The 19,841-nt window shown below is 46.8% G+C and overlaps 1 protein-coding gene across 1 annotated transcript in view; it reads right to left on the bottom strand.

Annotated features, from left to right (window-relative positions):
- The window catches only part of LOC133282370 (guanine nucleotide-binding protein G(o) subunit alpha-like), a 124,427-nt gene that overhangs the window by 22,612 nt on the left and 81,974 nt on the right, over window positions 1-19,841 (bottom strand). The gene's annotated exons all lie outside the window — the stretch shown is intronic.

The raw sequence follows: 19,841 nt of genomic DNA, 5'->3' as shown, positions 1-19,841 counted from the left end.
ATACCCTTATTCTGCTCTAGGATTAAGTTCTATGAACATTGGCAATGCCTCCATACACTGAAACTTTGGGTAGAAAGTCCTGTCTTTCAGCATGAAATGCTTTTGTAGAGGAACCCAACAACTGTGCACGTATGACCACAATCCAATTTTTTTTCCCAAGACAATTTTTCAAAACAACTCAGCCCAGATAAATATAATTTATAAAGAAAAGAGGAATTTGGATTATAATTTAATATGAATTATAAACACAAAGCTGCACCACACAGTAAAGTCTTACTCATCACCATCGAGCTGCACACAGACACTCCAGTTCCTCTTGGAGGGGGTTTGATGTGCATTACAGGGCCTAAATGCCTACTTCTAGCCCCAGGAGCATAAATCTAATGCACATGAGAGGCTTTCAGCATACTGTGAACATAATAAAGCAGGTCTGTGCATGAGCAGTGGTCTTGCCCTTCGAACTCTGTGCTCCTGTCAGTGTGTACGTCACCCAAAGGGACAACAGGACAGGAGGTGACACACCGAGGTGTGTTTTTAACACAGTGTGGCTCTAGTCCTGATGAGTTAGTTACCCAATCACACCAACATGGCAGCAAGCACACTTCCCCCTGTTCCTTGCCAAAGCTTGGCCTGAAGGTGATGACCTGTTTTGCTGCTGGAGATGCTTTCCCTGGTGCATCAGAAAGCAGGAAAAAACTTCCCATTTGTGTCCTGGAGGGAATGCTCTGAGCCAGGGCTCTGGAGCTGGATGCCTGGTGTGCTGGGGCCGTGCAATCTTCTACTCAAGAAAACTCATTGCCAGTGGCTTTCATGCCTACCCTGCTAGCCGGGAAACACAGACAACCAAACTCTATGCTAAGGTGAAAATCAAACCTCACTCTGCTCCCATCACGTATTTTGGCTGCCCATCACATTTATCATTAATTTTTGCTAAAGAATTGCAAGAATCACATCACCCAGAGAAAAGTATTTAAGCTAAATGGGCTTATTTTTGTTTCAAGCATTTAAAGCCATTGTGGTTTTGTGACAAATTCTCCTTTAATAGACTTATGATGGGCCCTGGATGGATGAATGTGGCTTCATTTGAAATCAGATCCTCCGCTGTGATGCTGAAGCCATGATCACTCATCTATTCATAACTGGTGTCAACTCCTGTTATTTAAGAGGCAACTGTATTTCTTCACATGTCCCTGCAGACCAAGGCAGCTCTGCAGTGCTGTTATTCAGAGATCCAGGCTCTCTGTCCTCATTTTCTCCATCTTCATTTTCTGCATTTTCCTATCATTCAGCTCTCTTCAATTTAACATTCCCTATTAATTATTCTTGCCTTTGAGATCCTCCTTTAATGCTGGGAGTGCAGCAAATGAAGAAATCGACTGCAAACTGGTCAAAGGATTCGGCACCACAACAGCACAGTGATAGAGGAGTTTGTTACTGGAATTGCTGCCTTCAACCTGCAATGATGTGCTTGTGAACAGCAGCATCCTTTGAACCCCAGGCCATGCGCTAGGATATCAAGGGGTTCTCAGTCTCATGGCATGCACAGCCTACAGCTCTTCCACGTGGCATTCCCCTTGGCTGCCTAACAACAAATTAGCTGCATACAACCTGGCTCTGAGGCTTGGAAAGCCTCACCTCCCTTTTGTCCATGGAGGTGATGCCTGTCTCCACCTGAGTTACTCTGGGAAATCAGAGGTTTGGGGGAACTGATGCAGCCTGTCAGCCTCTCAATGGGGCAGGATGATAGCAATAGAGGGAGGACAGCTGAGAAGGATCCATCACATCCACCCTCTCTTCCCTGACAGCACCCAGCTTCCAGACTCAGATGGGATATCTCCATAGGAACCTTGGCTGAGGAGCTTCTAACATCTATCTGGGTAAGGGCATTGCTTCCCAGTGCTTAACCAGTGCAGCAACAGAGGAATACTCAGTATCCCCAATACTGTCCAGGCTTCAGGTGAGATAAGCTGTGCGAGTCCAGTGCCTTGGAATCACTCCCATGTCAATGCCTCCAGCCCAGCTGCTGGGCACCCCAGCTCCAACACCTTTTCTGTTAACTCCCCTCTTTATCTCTTTCCTCATGTCTAGTCTTTTCCTCATGTTTAGTCTTCTCCACCATTCTCCATGTATTTCTCAATGACTTATATTCTTTCAGTTGACTGGGTCTGCTTTTTGTCTGTTCATGGTAGTCTCAATGAGGGTCAACCATCCATTTCTATGAAGGTATACAACTCCAGGACTGCTATTAGTGCTGTTAGAAACCTGCTGACAGTGGAGCTGATAGCTTTCTATACTGTAAAAGAAAAAAAGAAAGCAAGAAAGAAAAGGAGGGGCTAAAAATAAGCTATGGGGAGTTTGGGATAATGAAGGGCTTGTTCTGGGAAGGAAGCCTGATTAGAGGACTCAGACTCCACTCAGCCCAAATGGGAGAGATGTCAACAGTCCCAGCTCACCATGGCGCCGCAGTGAGCACACTGGGCTCACCCCAAGGCTGGCCCACCCCAGCGCTCCTCATATCCTATGGCAGCTGGTTCGATTCGGCCCCAAGGCCATCTCATGAGCTAGTTACTCAGAATTACTCTAACCCTGGAAAGTAGACACCACAGATGAAACCAGCCCCATGGACTTTAACCTTTTGATCAGCCACTGGCCATAGAGATTCATCAGGGTGTGCACGAAGGGCCAGGACATCTATTTACACACTTGTAGCATTAGGGGAAGTAGCATTAGCATCTTAACATCGCCATTTCTAAGCTGGAAGGAAAAAAAAGAGAGCTGCAGTGTTTTTGTAGTGCTAGGTGTCTGTCTGCAGCAGGGATAGCACTGGGAAGGGATTCAGGTCTAATGCTACAAAGGAAAGCATTAGTTAATGAGATCTGTATTCTCAAATCAAGTTGCTAGAGGATGCCCGTAGCTGGATGACAGCACAATTACGTGTAATGGGGTGGGAGTTGACTTCAATCAGGGGCCCTATTTATCCACTCACTGTGCTGAGGAAGACAGGTCACTAGTAATGGAGTGGCAATCGTGTTTCTGGATCTTCCCATCTATCCATTTTCCTGACCTATTAGCAAGTTTTCAAATCCCTTTTAAGCATCCCTGCCAGAAACCATGGGTACCAAAATCAGCCAGTGCTCTGTCGTGGACAGATGTGACACACAGCTAGCAAAAGCAAAACCTGGAAGTTTTACCTGTGGCTGCATGCTAGAAATGTCTTCGTTATCCCAGACATAGATGGATCTCTTGGGAATGTAAAACCTGTGCTATGCAAATCGGCTTTCTGGTCCTTCTCAGCACCTGTCAGGCTGAGGCTTCTTCAGAGAAGAGAAGAACAGCTTTCTTTGTGGTATTGCAGTATTTTGGTTTCAGTCCAGGCTGGATCCAGAAGCAGAAGACGCGTAAGGGAAAATGAAGTTTCCCATCCCTTTAGAAAATATTCAGCCGAATCATTGTTAGGAGGAGATCTGTTTGTCATATATCAAATTAGTTGGATTGTTCCCACTAGGGAATGCTGTCACCTGGGCCAGGCTGTGCTGGTGAGACATACTGCTGACCACCCACTTTTCCTTTCTCCCTTTTCTATGGGCATGAGCAACCTCAGAGAGGTCTGTAACTGTAGTCCCTGTCACCACACAACCACCCCTGGAGGGTTATGCTCCTGCAGCCCACCAGACAACAGCTTGGCTTGTTCCCAGGGCTCTGCAGAAGTGGGCCTATCCCTGTGTTCAGCTGAAGATGCATCAAGGATGTATGCATGATAAAATCAGTTTGGGATACTCTGTACAGGACAGCTTGGCTGCAGAGCTGGTGTGGTGTCCTGGGTTCATCTGTAACAGTTGTTTTTCTCCTTCTTAGTAGGTGTTGCAGTGCTGTGTTTTCAACTTTAGCTTGAGAACAATGCTGATAACACATCAATGTTTTTAGTTGTTGCTAAGTAATGCTTACTCTGATCAAGGACTATTCAGTCTCATGCTCTGCCAGTGAGGAGGGGCATGGGAAGCTGGGAGGAAGGAGAGACAGGACACATGACACAAACTAGCCAAAAGCATATTCCATACCACAGCATGTCATGTCCAGTATATAAACTGGAGGGAGTTACCCACAAGACCCAGATCGCTGCTCAGGTTGGGCTGGGTATCAGTCTGTGGGTGGTGAGCAATTGTATTGTGCATCACTTATGTTTACTGTTTTCCCCTTTTAGTTTTATATTCTCTCCCCTTGTTATTTCCCTTATCATTATTATTATTGGTGGTAGTAATAGTAGCTTTGTATGGTACCTTAGTTACTGGACTGTTCTTAACCTGTGGGATTTACATTCTTTCAGTTCTGCTCCCCATCCCTCTGGGATTGGTGGGGGAAGAAGGGGGGGGGAGTGAGCAAGCAGCTGCGTGGTTCTGAGTTACTGGCTGGGCTTAAACCACAACATGTGGCTTTGCAGGAGATGAGCTGAGGACACCACCCCCAAGGCGTGTTCCTCCATGAGAGCTGGGGACAGCCACTGTCCATGTACTTGAGACTGTGCAGAGACCTTCCCCTGTGTCCTGGGGACACATCACTGCCAGAAGCAGCCTCTGTTGTCTGCCCATGGACCTGCCAGTGACCACATCTCTTGGGAGCTATCTGCAGGCCAAGGTGCTGCAGTAAGTCTGGCAGGCAAACCAGAAGTCCCAGTCTGCTTGGTGGGAGAAGTATGGACAGACCCAGGAGCACTTCACTTACAGTGGGAGCATGGAGCTGGCCCAGAGCAGTGTTAGGTCTGAAAAACATCAGTTCTTCAAATATTGTGGACTTTGTTGCCAGTAACTGCTTTTGCTGAGCTTCCTCTTGGCTGCAGAAGGGGAGGAGAGCATCTGGAGCAGATGGCTGGTTAGACAAACATCGCCCTTGCCCAACCCATGTTTCTGCACTATCTGCTGCTGGAGCACCTCAACTCTTGCTGAGCATGATTGATGTGTCCTCCCAACCTCCCACCGGAGTGGGAAAATGCTATTAATCACACTTGTTTTAGGAGGAATAGAAGTATTAAGGGGATAGACGACTTGCCTGAGGACATGATGGGAAGGCTGTGGTGGCACTTGGAAGTCACTTTGGGTTCCCTAAATCGCAGTCAGGAGCTTTAACCACCAGACCTTTCCATACTGAGTTTTATAATCCTTAAGCAATATTTTTCCATGCTTTTATTAGGGATTTTAGTAGGAGCAAATCAAGTAAGGGTGGTAGAAATTTACTGGCCTATTATAAGAAATAAATCTATTTCCTACATAAAGATCAGCCTTTAAAATGGTGTTACAATTGATGATTAAATTGTAAGTAAGTTAACCCAAGTATATGAACAGAGATCAAGAAATGCTTTCTTTTTTTTTTTCCTTATGAAGAAAGAAGGATGAAAATGGATGATGTTATGTACTTTTCTTCTACATCCAATATGATTTCATACATTCCTATATGGATTTTGATGAGTTCTGCAGATCAATGGCACTGCATTGCTTAGCTACAAGCTAAGCAGTAATTACAGATGCATGCAAGATTTATTCATCTGGTAGCACTATACTAGCTGATGGAAGGATCAGCCATATCCAGTCAATGTTTGAAGCTTCTCAAAAGAAAGAGCTTTTTAGCTCCCACTGCAAAGGGAAAGTAAAAATAGCCCCCTGAATCCCAGGAGTGCTCCCCTATGTACATACAGAGAAGGCTGCAGGATGGGACTGGGTCATAGTGGCCTCATAGCAGACTTCCAATATCTGAAGGGGGCCTACAAGGATGCTGGACAGGGACTCTTCATCAAGGATTGTAGTGATAGGACAATAGGTATGAGGTTCAAACAAACAGGGGAAGTTCAGGTTAGATATAAGGAAGAAGTTCTTTAGTGTAAGGGTGGTGCGGCACTGGAATGAGTTGCCCAGGGAAGAGGTGAATGCTCCGTCCCTGGTAGCTTTCAAGGTCAGGTTGGACAAAGCCTTGAGTGACATGGGCTGGTGTGAGGCAGCCCTGCCCATGGTAGGGGGGGTTGGAATTAAATGATATTAAGGTCCTTTCCAACCCTAACTATTCTATGATTCTATGGTTCTATAGCTTCACTGGTGACCGGTGCTCATGCCAGGATTTGCCTATGTCCTTCACTCACTCACTGCATGATCCACTGGTCCCTGGGGCTGAGGGCTGCACTGATGAAATCTGAGTCATAAGTGAATGTCCTGGGTTCAGCCATAGCATTCATTTTTCTCCTTCTTAGTAGCTGGTACAGTGCTGTGTTTTTGACTTTAAGCCTGGGAACAACACTGATAACACCGATGTTTTTAGCTGTTGCTATGTAATGTTTACTCCAGTCAAGGACTTTTTCAGTCTTATACTCTGCCAGTGAGGAATGGCATAAGAAGCTGGGAGGAAGCAGAGACAGGACACCTGACCCAAACTAGCCAAAGGGGTATTCCATACCACAGCACCTCATGCCCAGTATATAAATTGGGGGGAGTTGCCTAGAAGGCCCAGATTGCAGCTCGGGTTGGGCTGGGTATCGGTCAGCTGATGGTGAGGAATTGTATTCTCTCCCCTTGTTATTTCCCTTATCATTATTATTATTGGTGGTAGCAGTAGTAGTTTTGTGTTATACCTTAGTTACTGGACTGTTCTTATGTCAACCCATGGGAGTTATATTCTTTTGATTTTCCTCCCCATCCCTCCCCATCCCTCCAGACCTTGACCGAGATGAGGAATATGTGAAAAGATTTCATCCATATTCCAGGGGAGCACATCGTCATCTGATTGCTCTGATGCTAGGGCTGATGATCATGAACTAGAAGGTAGGGAAGCCAAGCAGCTGGGATCACTTGCTAGGGAAGGAGGAATTGACAAAGCCATTGAAGAAGAGAAATGGGCATTCAGCCTTTGGAAGCACCTCTTGGCAGCTGTGAAGAAAAGGTTTCTCTACAAGGACAATGCTATGAGTCTCTCAGCCAAGTAGACCACAACAGGGAGAAGCATCCAGTCCCTGAGGGAATCAGCCATTCTAGAGATGATCTATTGTAGGCCGGATGCCAGGAATGCATCTGTAGATCCAGATGAAGTCAAATGTACACAAGCCATGTGCTGGAAACATACACAGAGTGCACCATCATCATATACCCCCTCATTGGCATCAATGACCTGGAATGACCACCAACTGTGGATGAAGTGACTTATCAACTCCAAGAGTTTGAAGACAATCTCACCCCTTCCGTCATTTCAGCTGTGGAAAAACTGTCTTAGGAGTTCAAACAATTGAGAAACGATCTATCTGATCTATCCAGCTCTCCACGTGTACCAAACTGTGTCTCAGCTATTAACAGAAGGTGCCATACTGCTTGAGAGAGAAGATACAGGAGGTACACACCACGGGCCACCCTATGGTTTTATCTGTGGGATCACGGAGAAGACATGAGAAAGTTGGATGGAAAACCTACCTCGGTTCTGGAGGAACAGATGTGTGAATTGGAGAACAAAGGTCAAGGACGAACCTCCCATGAAAGTTGCTGCTCCAGTATCTGGTGAGCAGTTTCCCAGGTGGAGTGGAAGAGCTGATCTTGCTTCAGCTCCTGTGATAAGGAATAATAATCCCTTTCTACAAGCCATAAGTGGAGAATCTTATAATCACTATTAGAGGGGCCCTGCCTCCAGCCAGGTGGAGGTAGGGGACAATCGGGTTTTCTGGACTCTGTGGATCAGATGGCCTGGCACATCAGTCCCACAGGAGTATAAGGCTCTAGTAGATACCAGTGCACAGTGTACCGTAATGCCATCAAAGTATCAAAGGGTGGAACCCAATTATATTTCTGGAGTGACAGGAGGATCCCAAGAGTTGACTGTGCTGGAGGCTGAAATCAGCCTAACTGAGAAGGAGCAGCATAAGCCCTCCATTGTGACTGGTCCAGAGGCTCCATGCATCCTTGGCATAGACTGTTGCAGGAGAGGCCCCACCATATAATGAACTGTCAGAGATTGAAAAGCATTGCCAATGCATTATTCTTAATTCCTTTGGCAGCAGAGTGCAGGCCGCAGGTAGCTTTTACTTGGAGGGGCATCCAGTACACTTGCAACCAACTGCCCCAGGGGTGGAAACACAGCCCTACCATCTGTCATGGACTGATCCAGACTACACTGGAACAGAGGCCAAGCTCCAGAACACCTACAATACATTGATGACATTATCATGTGGGGCAATACAGTGGAAGCAGTTTTTGAGAAAGGGAGGAAAATATTCCAAATCATGCTGAAGGCTGGTTTTGCCTTAGAACAGAATAAAGTCAAGGGACCTGAATAGGAGATTCATTTTTGGGGAATAAAATGGCAAGATGGATGTTGCCAGATCCCCACAGATGTGATCAACAAGATAACAGCAATGTCTCTACCAACTAATAAGAAAGAAACACAAGCTTTCTTCGGTGTTGTGAGTTTTTGGATAATATACATACCAAATTATACTCTGATTGTAAGCCCTCTCTATCATGTGACCCAGAAGAAGAATGACTTCAAATGGGGCCCTGAGCAACAACAAGCCTTTGAAAAATTTGGGACTCAGTTTGGGAGGCCAGGTCTACTGGAGGCTGGTGGAGCTGGTCTGACAAGGGGAATAGTGGTTTTGGTAGGAGGCTTGCCAGGCTAGTCAAGAAAGCTTTAAACGAGATATGTTGGGGGAGGGGGGGCATCATTCCATCCCAGCACTCCCAGTCAGTTGCCAGCACCTAAAATAAATGCTCAGAGCAATGTAGAGATATTCCAGCTGCTCCAGCCAATGATCCAGCTTCATTTGGAGCTAGGCTCAGATGACTCTATACAAACGCTCATAGTATGGGGAATAAACAAGAAGAATTAGAGATGTGTGCATGTCCATGGGGATATGATATAATAGGTATCACAGAAACATGGGGGGATGGCTCCTATGACTGGAGTGTTGGAATGGAAGGTTACAGGCACTTTAGAAAAGACAGGGCCGGCAGACGGGGAGGGGGAGTTGCTCCCGTCTTTTCCCATCTGTAGTTACCACAGCTACAGGTTGGGCAGAGAAGAGATTCAGAACAGCCCTGCAGAGAAGGACTTGGGGGTGTTGGTTGATGAGAAACTTAATATGAGCCAGCAGTGTGTGCTTGCAGCCCAGAAAGCCAACCATATCCTGGGCTGCATCAAAAGGAGCATGACCAGCAGGTGGAAGGAGGTGATCCTGACCCTCTGCTCTGCTCTCGTGAGACCTCACCTGGAGTATTGTGTGTAGTTCTGGTGTCCTCAACACAAAAAGGGCATGGAACTGTTGGAACAAGTCCAGAGGAGGGCCACAAGGATGATCAGGGGCCTGGAGCACCTCCTGTATGAAGACAGGCTGAGAAAGTTGGGGCTGTTCAGCCTGGAGAAGAGAAGGCTGCATGGAGACCTCATAGCAGCTTTCCAGTATCTGAAGGGGGCCTATAGGGTGCTGGCGATGGACTCTTTATTAGGGACTGTAGTGATACGACAAGGGGTAACAGGTTAAAACTTAAACAGAGGAAGTTTAGATTGGATATAAGGAAGAAGTTCTTTCCTGTTAGGGTGGTGAGGCACTGCAATGGGTTACCCAGGGAAGTTGTGAATGCTCCATCCCTGGCAGTGTTCAAGGTCAGGTTGGACAGAGCCTTGGGTGACATGGTTTAGTGTGAGGTGTCCCTGCCCATGGCAGGTGGGTTGGAACTAGATGATCTTAACATCCTTTCCAACCCAAACTATTCTATGATTCTAAATCAGCATTTTCTAGTCCCTCAGTATTGCTCTTAGTACAGAAGTTTTTATGATAGCCTAAGAACCATTTCCAAATCTTCATTCAAGAAAATACCAACCAGTACATCCTACCAAGCAGCATTAATGTCAGTTTAAGCATTTTCAGTTAAGCAGCTCCACAGTCTTGCAATCCCCAACATGAGAAATACTGCACCAGAGAGTTTGCTGAACAGTGAGGCTGCAATGGTCAGGAACAGGAGGAAAAAAAAAGAGGAGGCTGACAGCAGCTAGCAGCTGTTGAGAGCTGGGAATTGGGAACAGATTCCAGGCAAAAATCTGTGCAAATTAATCTAATGTTGGAAGCAGCAACTTTGTATGAAGGAATCCTCAGAGGAGTATCTCATTGCACAGAAACACGTAAACAGAGAAATGGCACAAGTACAGAAATTACGAATAAATTCAGGAGAAAAGGCTACACATTTCTACCCAGGAGCTCAACTACCTGTATCCTGGCTAGGGGACCACCTTTAAGGATGGAAGAGGGTCTTCCCCACCCAGGATAGAGAGCTGCATCTCATGATCGAGTCTCAACCAGGTCCCACCTACATGCAGTCCTGAGGGTGACAGAGGGGAGATTTTGGCGCAGGACACCCAGAGCACACCTGAGAAATCTCTTCCTACCTACGGCTGTTCTCTGGGCAGGCCTGGAAGGGTTTTCTACTTGCCTGTGCTTCTCAGCGTGAGTGAAGCATCCTTTGAAGTGGAGCACACAGGATGTGTTTTTTCAGACATCTGCAATCACTAGGGGGGATTTAAGAGCATCAAATTTAAAAAGCTGGTAGTAAATAGAAAATGTGCTAAAAGCAAACAGGTCACCCAAACGACCTGTTTACCTTACAAAGGTTTCTCTAACTTCTCTGCAGCCATCCATGTGAGTGTCTGAAGGAGCTGCCCAGACCCGTGATCTGCCTGGGTTGGTCCATTCATCCCACTCCTTATCTTCCCTTGCCCCAGAACGCAAGTACCACGGAAGAGCTGTAGATCTGGCTTTGACTTGATGCACTGCTGCTTTCCACTAGCTTGACAAGAAATCTAGGTCTAGGATTAGCACTGATATATTGTCTGAAGTCCCAGCAAAGAGCATCCCAGAGCGGTATCTGGGACTCCTCAGGGTATCTCGTGTTGACAGCAGGAAGCAAGCAGCATTTCTCCAGAAGAGGGGAGAGCTCACATATGGACATATAGGCCACATCAACATAGAAAACCTGAAGAAAAACTATACAAAATCCAGAATCAGCCTTTAGACATGCTACTCTGCATCGCCTGCCACATGTCATGATAACAACAGAGGCAGATTCTGCACCTCTGTGGTTTGGATGCTCCCTCTGCACCACAGCATGGCATATCATGCTGGTCCCTGCCCATGCAGACTTGGGAGCCGGGGGAATGCCAGCTGCATACTCCCTGGCTCGTTCTTCCACACTGCCATCCTCCTCCCCTTTCCTCACTCTCCTGGGTTCAGCTGTAGCAGTCATTTTTCTCAGTCTTAGTAGCTGGTACAGTGCTGTGTTATTGACTTTCAGCCTGGGAATAATGCTGATAATACCGAAGTTTTTAGTTGGTGTTCAGTAATGCTTACTCTGACCAAGGACGTTCTGAGTCTCATGGTCTGCCAGGGAGGAGGGGAAGCTGGCAGGAGGCAGAGACAGGACACCTGGCCCAAACTAACCAAAGAGGTATTCCATGCAACAGCACATCATGCCCAGTATAAAAACTGGGTGGAGTTACCTGGAAGGCGCAGATCACTGCTTGGGTCGGGCTGGGTATCAGTTGGCGGGTGGTGAGCAGTTGAATTCTCTCCCCTTGTTATTTCCCTTATCATTATTATTATTGGTGGTAGCAGTAGTGGTTTTGTGTTATACCTTAGTTACTGGACTGCTTTCATCTCAACCCATGGGAGTTACATTCTTTCAATTCTCCTCCCCATCCCTCTGGCAGCAGGGTGAGAAAAAAGGGGGGGAATGAGCAAACAGCTGCATGGCTCTGGGTTGCTGACAGGGCTATAACCATGACAGGTCTTTTTGGCGCCCAATATGGGTACTGTTCAGCACACATAACGTCCTCCTCTGGTGATATTCAAAAATCTTTGTCTTTTGGCCAGTCCATGAGCACTTCTAGGATACCTGGGAAACTGGCATTTCCTGTTCCAACTTGCTATGTAATTAGTGCGGCTGACTTACTCCATGTAGCATCAGTTGCATGATGTGTAGAAGAGACCCTGCCTTTGAATATCCAGCCCAATACGGGCAACCAGGGTGCTGGGAGGAGCTGTGCTTCAGTGCCAAACACTTCTGAAGCAGCTTGAACCCCTTCAAAGGCTGCCGGAACTTGATGATCTTAAGGTCCTTTCCAACCCTAACTATTCTGTGATTCTATGATTCTATGATTCTAATTTAGAAACATAGTATCATAGAATAGTTAGGGTTGGAAAGGATGTTAAGATCATCTAGTTCCAACCCACCTGCCATAGGCAGGGACACCTCACACTAAACCATGTCACCCAAGGCTCTGTCCAACCTGGCCTTGAACACTGCCAGGGATGGAGCATTCACAACTTCCCTGGGCAACCTAATGCAGTGCCTCATCACCCTCACAGTAAAGAACTTCCTCCTTATACCCAATATAAACTTCCCCTGTTTAAGTTTGAACCCGTTACCCCTTGTCCTAACACTACAGTCCCTAAAGAAGAGTCCCTCCCTAGCATCCCTATAGCCCCCCTTCAGATGCTGGAAGGCTGCTATGAGGTCTCCACGCAGCCTACTCTTCTCCAGGCTGAACAGCCCCAACTTTCTCAGCCTGTCTTCATACAGGAGGTGCTGCAGCCCCCCATCATCCTCGTGGGCCTCCTCTGGACTTGTTCCAACAGTTCCATGTCCTTTTTATGTTGAGAACACCAGAACTGCACACAATTCTCCAAGTGAGGTCTCATGAGAGCAGAGTAGAGGGGCAGGATCAACTCCTTTGACCTGTTGGTCACGATCCTTTTGATGCAGCCCAAGATATGTTTGGCTTTCTGGGCTGCAACTGCGCACTGCTGCCTCATGTTAAGTTTCTCATCAAACAACACCCCCAAGTCCTTCTCCTCAGGGTTGCTCTGAATCTCTTCTCTGAGCAACCTGTAGCTGTGCCTGGGATTGCTCCAAACCAGGTGTAGGACCTTGCACTTGTCATGGTTAAATTTCATAAGGTTGGCATCAGCCCACCTCACAAGTGTGTCAAGGTCCCTCTGGATGGCATTCCTTCCTTCCAGGGAATCAACCGAACCACACAGCTTGGTGTCATCAGCAAACTTGCTGAGGGTGCACTCAATCCCACTGTCTTGACAGCAAAAAAGATACTGAACAAGACCGGCCCCAAAACCAATCCCTGAAGGACACCACTCGTTACTGGTCTCAAGATGGACATTGAGCCATTGACCACAACTCTTTGTGTGCGGCCAGCCAGTTTTTTATCCACTGAGTGGTCCATCTATCAAATTGATGTCTCACCAATTTAGAGACAAGGATGTCATGGGGGACAGTGACGAACGCTTTGCACAAGTCCAGGTAGATGACATCAAGTGCTCTACCCCGTCCATCAGTTCTGTAGCCCCATCATAGAAGGCCACCAAATTGGTCAGGCAGGATTTCCCCTTAGTGAAGCCAAGATGGCTGTCACCAACCACCTTGTTGTTTTTCATGTGCCTTAGCATGCCTTCCAGGAGAAACTGCTCCAAGATTTTGCCAGGCACAGAGGTGAGATTGACTGGTCTGTAGTTCCCCGGGTCTTCCATTTTCCCCTTCTTGAAAATGGGGGTTATATTTCCCTTTTTCCAGTCATCGGGATCTCCAGCTGACTGCCATGATTTTTCAAATATGATGGACAGTGGCTTAGAAACTTCATTCGCCTTAGCTTTCCTAACCAGGTCCCTGGATTCCTGGAGAACATCCCTGTATTCTTCTCATGCTGCCTGTCCTTGCTTCTACCTTTTATAAGCCTCTTCTTTCCCTCAGCGTTTCCTCAGGAGCTCCTTATCCATCCAATGAGGTCTCCTGGCCCTCCTGCTGCACTTCCTTCTAGTCAGGACACAACACTCCTGAGCTTGTAGCAAGTGATCCTTGAATATCAACTAATGGTCTTGGCCCCCCCTGCCCTCTAGGGTTATATCCCATTGAACCTTACTAAGCAGATTCCTGAAGAGGCCAAAGTCTGCTCTCTTGAAGTCCAGGGCAGTGAGCTTGCTGCATGCTCTTCTCACTGTCCTGAGAATCTCAAACTCCACCATGTCATGATCGCTGCAGCCAAGGCTGCCCTGCAGTGTCAGATTTCCAAGGAGCCCTTCCCTGTGAGCACAAGGTCAAGCATGGTACCTCTCCTTCTCGGGTCCTCTATTACTTCCAAGAGGAAGTTGTCTTCAACACAATTGAGGAACCTCCTGGATTGTTTCTGCCGGGCCGTACCATCCCTCCAACAGATATCAGGGTGGATGAAGTCCCCCATGAGAACAAGGGCCTTTTTGAGGTCCTCCCCTTTATCCTGGAGAAATAACGAAAAGACCATCTGAGCTCCAGAGCCCCTAACCACCTCTCCCAGGGTTCTGTAGTCCTTCTTTATGTTCTCCAGGCTACTACTATCTATATCCCTAGCACCCACATGGATCGCTAGAAGTGGGCAATAGTCAGTGGGGCTTACTAGACCAGGCAGCCTCTGTGCAGCATCCCTGATCCGTGCCCCTGGTAGGCAACACACCTCCCTTGAGAGTGGGTCAGGCTGACAGATGGGTGCCTCTGTGACTTTCAAAGTAGAGTCCCCTACCACTATGACCCACTGCTTTTTCCTGGCAGCACCAATAGTGGTCTTCTTTACTGGTGCATCAGCCAGTTGTTCATGTTGCGAGGTGTGTTTCCTCATTTGCCCCCTGCAGAACTGGGAAGCAGTTCTGGGTGGGGACATCAGATCTAGCAGGATGTCCCTTGCTTTTAATTGTCCTCTTCTTCCTTTTTTTGTTTTTTTGTTTGTTTTTTTTTTGTTTTTTTTTTTTTTTTTTGTTACTATTTCCCCAATTCCTGGGTTAACAGCCTCCTTTTTTCATGCATGAGCTACAATGGACGCTTGAGGCTCCTGCACAGTTTGGGCCTGAAGCATGCAGTCCTGCTCCCTCTCAGCTTCTCTGGCATCTTTTAGCCTATTGTCAGCATCCCGCAGCTCAGCCACCTGCTGCAGGAGAACCTCCACCAGGGAGCACCGAATGTTGCCCTGCCCATTGTGCATCTTCCCCTCACAAGACCAGTGCAGGCACTCTACACTCTGAGCTCTGCGCTGCAGCCTCCCCTCTCATCAGCTCTGTCTGGGTGCCTATGCTGGCCACAGCCAGGGCAGCCAGAGCAGAGCTTGCAGACCAGGCCCTGTGCTCACCATCCCATTCGCCTGCCCGCTCACCCTGCCTGCACAAACTGCCGCACCATGCCCTATTTACCCACCCTGTTCACCACGCTTCTGGTCTCACGCACCCTAGGGCGGGTTTTTAACCAGTCAGGGCTGGTGCCGCCCCTCCTGGCTCCGCCCCCTGTGAGTCAGCTGCTCGCATCAGCTGAGCTGCTGGCTCCTTAGCAAGTTCTGTCGAGGCCTCGAGGCTCCCTCAATGGCTCTTATCACTCTGAGTTGATGCTCCTGGAAGTTGAGCTTTCCCCCGCTCAGGTGTTGAAGGTGTCCTCTCTAGAGCTACTCACCTCAGCAATTGACCATTTATGCCATTACAAGTGCTGCCAGGAGCCTCAGAGATACAGTGTCTGCTCAAGGGGTGTTTCATGGACTCAGATTGGGAAGCTGGCAGGAAGCAGAGACAGGACACCTGACCCAAACTAACCAAAGAGGTATTCCATACCACAGCAAGTCATGCCCAGTATATAAACTGGGTGGAGTTACCCAGAAGGGCTAGATCACTGCTCAGGTTGGGCTGGGTATCGGTCAGCTGGTGGTGAGTAGTTGTATTCTCTTCCCTTGTTATTTCCTTTATCATTATTATTATTGGTGATAGCAGTAGTGGTTTTGTGTAATGCCTTAGTTACTGGACTGTTCTTATCTCAACCTGTGGGAGTTAGATTCTTTTGATTCTCCTCCCCATCCCTCTGGGAGTGGGGGGAGGAAGAAGGGGGGGAGTGAGCAAGCGGCTGCGTGGTTCTGGGTTGTCGGCTGGGCTTAAACCACAACAGATGGTGTCTCAAATAGCTTCACACAGACCGAGAGGGGATATATTCCTTCAGAAACCAGGTGTTCACAAGGGACAGGACGTCCTGTGTTTCCTTCTCCTTAATTTTCTTTAGAGTTTACATGAGTTCCAGCCAGGAAGTGTGTTTATGAGACAGTTCCGCCTTTCCCTGATAACGTGCATGTGTGGCTTGGAAGGGTAAAGGGGATAGCCCGGCTCTGGGACTAAGCTTCTGTGTGGCCCAGGGAAGAGCGGGTCTTGTGGAGCTCTCTTCTGTGCTGGTGTCTGAGCGGGACCAAGTGGGTTGGGAATTATAACAAGTGGCAATGTCTTATGATGGAGCTGTGTTATGCAGCTTGTGAGTTTTCTGTCGAGGAAGCTCAGTCCTCAAGCTCTCCTGGCAGTATTTGTTGGGATGGGAAGGTGAGCATTGCTTAACACCCACCTTCAAGATACCGTGAAGTGGACTGCTCTTACTTACAAGGGTAAATTAAACCAAAAATTCAGACAAATGTATCTACAAATGTATCTATTGGTGCATTTTCCCTTTCTGCTTTATTGGCACTTGGGCTCAAAAACACAAAGGTGGGTTGTTCAATAAACAGCACAGTGCAAGTCATCCCAATTAATTGGATTGTTCTGTTTATGCTGCTACTCCCTCCAATTAAATGCGAGGGAGTGCAAGTGATAGGCACAAGTAAGACAGGCATACAGAAAACCGTATTCTAATGCAGAAGGCGTGATAAGAAAATAGAATCTATGTATCTGTCCGGAATATTAATGCAAACCCTATCATTTTTCTTTCTTTAGTCTGAGAGAGCCAGCAACAACTGCAGCTCATTAAAACAGACCATGTCCTGCAAGTCTTGTGGTCTGTTATCATAGAGCTGCATGGTCCTGCATGGCTAGGAACAGGGACTGCAGCCAACCCTGAAGACCTTATTTCTCTTTTAAACGCAGTGTCATGAGAGAAAGAGTGAAGGTGAAAAAAAACAAAGACAAACTCAAAAGTGACCATTTGGATTGGACCTCTGGAGTTCATCTGGACCATCTCCCTGTTCAAAGCAGGGCCAACTTCAAAGTTAAATTCAGTTTGTAAGTTAGCTCAGGTGGCTCAGCATGGAGTATTTCCAAGGATGGAGATTTTACAGCCTCTCTAGGCACCCTGTTCCAATGCTGCTTTGTCAGGGCTCACTCTGGAAGCCGCTCACCACATCACAACAGCATCTGGCTCTACTTCCTTAACTGTTTTCTCAATGCAAAGTATGAGTTGGCATGTGGGATGCAATAAGTATCAGTAGGGAAGGTGAGACCATCATGCAAAGACAATTCTTTTGCCAGGAAAAGAGATCTGAAAAGTCCCACACAAGACAGGGTGAAAAGGAAGGCACTGTGGTATTTTGTTTTGAGTTTGGTGCTGCTTTTCTACAAGGCACTGCCAGAGGAGTTCTGGAAGATGAAGTAACCAAAGTTTGGGCTTGGTATTTGGAATTGTCCAGTTTGGGCTCGGTATTTGGTACAGACCTGAGACATCAAGGCTGCAGTTAGTTATAGTAAAGCAGCAGATGCAATTGCATCTCTCTTTCTTCAGCAGTGAGGTTTGTATCCCTTTCTAGAGGCATCTCTCCCTCCCTTCACTCTCTATAGAGAGAGCCACAGGCAACAAGCTTCCCAGCCCTGACACCTCTGATATGTGTGAAGACGGATAGGTTGAATGCAGGCTTAAAATGTTTTACATTTTCATGGTAGTTTCACAGCCCTGGCATTACAAAATGATCTTTCAGTGTACTTGGAAGTAGGAGAATAACTTGAGATGGATTCTGGCTTTTTTATGTCTGTGTACTTGCAAATTGTCTCTGCCTACACATCTTGCAGGGCCTGGGACTGTTTGGATATGCACATAGAAAATCAGTGCTTGTGTGAATGCTGTGTCTGCTCCATTCCTCCCCTTCCTGAAGTTTAGAGGCTGCTCAAAGCAGGTCCCCATCCCTGTGTGGTTAATCTCAAACTTGCCTTATGTACTGTGCTCCACTAACCAGGCTAGTTAGGAACTTGAGGCTAGGAACAGACAATTTCAAATCTGAACAAAAGTAGGAGAATAAGGAAACCAGCTGGAAATCTTTATTTTGCTCATTTTGAAAGCAAAATGTGGGTCACAGACATGCTTCCATAGACAGAAACTGGCTAGAGAAGAAAAAGACATCAGCAGTACCCAGACTCTTTGATGATCAGAGGTAGATTTAGCTCTGTCCTGGATTCGGCTGTAGTAGTTATTTTTCTCCTTTTTAGTAGCTGGTGCAGTGCTGTGTTTTTTACTTTAGTCTGAGAACAGTGCTGATAACACACCAATGTTTTTAGTTGTTGCTAAGTAATACTTACTCTGCTCAAGGACTTTTCAGTCTCATGCTCTCCCAGTGAGGAGGGGCATGGGAAGCCAGGAGGAAGCAGAGACAGGATACCTGACCCAAAGTAGCCAGAGGGGTATTCCATACCACAGCATGTCATGCCCAGTATCTAAACCATCGGGTTAGGTATTGGTTGGCGGGTGATAAGCAATTGTGCATCACTTGGGTTTATTTTGGGGGTTTCTTTTCCATTCCCTGTTTAGTTTTATATTCTCTCCCCTTGTTATTTCCCTTATCATTATTATTACTGGTGATAGTAGTAGTATTAGTTTTGTATGGTACCTTAGTTATTGGACTGTTCTTGTCTCAACCTGTGGGATTTACATTCTTTCTATTCTCCTTCCCATCCCCCTGGGAGTGTGTGTGGGGGAAGAACAGGGGAGTGAGGGAGTAGCTGTATGGTTCTGAGTTACTGGCTTAAACCATGATAAGCTCCTAGGCATGTAAACAAGAAAGGAAGAGGAGATGAAGTAGGAGTAAAAACATAATCAAGAGATTAGGAATGTGGAACTCAACCCAACCATAAATTTGCCTTAGGGAATGCTGAAAAAATGCAGTAACAAAAAAGATGAAACCAACTACTCTATCCTACTCTCTTCTGTCCTTATGGTTTTACTTTTTGCTGTCCAAGACACAGGAGGCCCATTACAGAACCTCCCCTCAGCCATGTTTTTTCTTTGCAAAAGTGCTGCTTTCCACTGTTCCTTTGCAGTAGCTATGAAATCCTTGCTAAGGCCAGGCTGACTTTAGAGCCTAAAAGAATCAAAGCTTTTCAGGGAAGTCCATGCTGTTAGGTAGGCATGCATGGGACAGTAGAATGCAATGCACTTCTGCCCATCTTTGATAAGAAAGACAGAACTCACTTCTTGTTTAGGCTAATACAAACTGTTAAATCTATTTTTCGTGGAATTAGTGCTAGACTAGTATGAACTGTGCAGATAGCTCTGGCAGGCTGTCGATTAGCCTGTGACTTGGTCTCCCAGGGGCTGTAACAGAAGGCCTGTTGTTCAAGCCATTAATAAAAACTCAAGGTAAAGCACTGGAAGAGCAATGTGGGACAACAGCAGCACTGACTCGGAGAAGCCCAAGTGGTGATTACTTAGAAATAGTTAGGCAGTGGAGGGGGGTTCTGAAAAGCAGTTCAGTGGGTGGTGTTTGGGGTGAAGGGAAGTGCCTGGACCATTTATGAAGGTCCCACCTATGCTGGCCATAACAGGACTTGGTCACTTGGTGCCTCTGGGCTTTGTGACACATACTGAGCATGATCTCTGACTCCTGCATCAAACTTCCCTCCTGCCAGCAAAATACCAGTCCCTATTGCTTAACACCAAAAGAAACCTGAAATAAGAGTGGTGCTAGTCCAGGTAATCAAACTTTTGGGAACTTCAGATTCAGTTCTTGTCTGGAATTTAGTTTTCTCAGACCAAACTGAAGACACATTTTGTAGTTGCTAGTGTTTTAAATCACAT

The sequence above is a fragment of the Pezoporus flaviventris genome, unplaced genomic scaffold (genome assembly GCF_033815535.1).
Source record: "Pezoporus flaviventris isolate CSIRO_AGI_PZ_B2104156 unplaced genomic scaffold, CSIRO_AGI_Pfla_v1 ptg000120l, whole genome shotgun sequence".
Lineage (NCBI taxonomy): Eukaryota > Metazoa > Chordata > Aves > Psittaciformes > Psittacidae > Pezoporus > Pezoporus flaviventris.
The sequence above is the reverse complement of the archived record's forward strand: the minus strand, read 5'-3'. Positions and strand labels throughout refer to the sequence as shown.